Genomic DNA, 1184 nt, shown 5'->3' on the forward strand with positions numbered 1-1184 from the left:
CCAAAAAAAAAAAAAAAAAAAACCCAAACCTCCCTCAAAGTATTAACAGCAGATTAAATCATGCAGAAGAATGAGTCTTTGACATCAATGACAAAACTTTTGACAATCCAAGCAACCAAAAACAATGGAAACATAACCATTAAAAATGAAGTCAACATACAGGAAATTCTAAATACTATTGAACACTCAACTATCCAAATAATATGAATACCTTTACAGAAGGTGAAATATCTGATAAAGGAGTAGAAAACCTATTCAATGAAACACTTGCTGCAAACTGTCCAAAACTAGAGAAACATTCAGACATCCAGGTTTGAGAAATACAAAGAATGCCAAATAGAATCAACATAAGAAGTTCCTCTCTACAGCACATCAGAGCTGGATTTGTAAAAATCAAAGACCATATTCTAAAAATAATGAGAGAGAAATATCCAGTTACTTACAAAGGCTATCCTATTAGGTGAACATCAGCCCTCTCAGCTGAAACAATGCAAGCAAGGAAATAATGGGGAGACAAATTTGAAACATTAGAAGAAAAATTATTTCAACCAAGAATACTATACTTGGCAAGGTTATCCTTCAAATGGTAAGAACAAATGAAAATCATTCTCAGAAAAACAAAAACTGAAAGAATTTACCAATGCTAGACTAGGTCTTTAAGAAGTACTGAAAGAGTACTATGTCAGGAAAATGAAGGACAAACAGAAATAAGAGAACACAAAACAACTAAGAAAATGGCTAACAAAATGACAAGGATGAGCCTGCAATTACTGATAATAACTTTGAATGTTAATGGATTAAATTCTCCAACTAGAGACAAGGACTGTCTGAATGAGTAAAACAGCAGAAGTGCTCAATATGCTGCTCACTGATAAACACATGCACAGACTGTAAATTAGTACAGTCACTGTGGAGAATGATATGGAGCTTCCTCGAATGCTGGGGACCAGCCTCAGCGTGGGTGGGTTATCTTGATGAAGGCGGCGAAGGTGAACAGAAGACAAAGGCCTCGGTGCCTTTTCATGCACGTCCTATGCCGGACATCCCTCAAAGCGCTCTCTGAGGAGTGACAACTGCTAAGAATCATCGTGCGTTTTTATTGAAAATGTGTTACATGCAAGTAAAGGGAGAGGGACTACGTGTTTCAATTATTAGCTCATAAAGTTTTAACAATAGAGAACATA

Source organism: Tupaia chinensis, unplaced genomic scaffold (genome assembly GCF_000334495.1).
Source record: "Tupaia chinensis unplaced genomic scaffold, TupChi_1.0 Scaffold000183_1, whole genome shotgun sequence".
Lineage (NCBI taxonomy): Eukaryota > Metazoa > Chordata > Mammalia > Scandentia > Tupaiidae > Tupaia > Tupaia belangeri.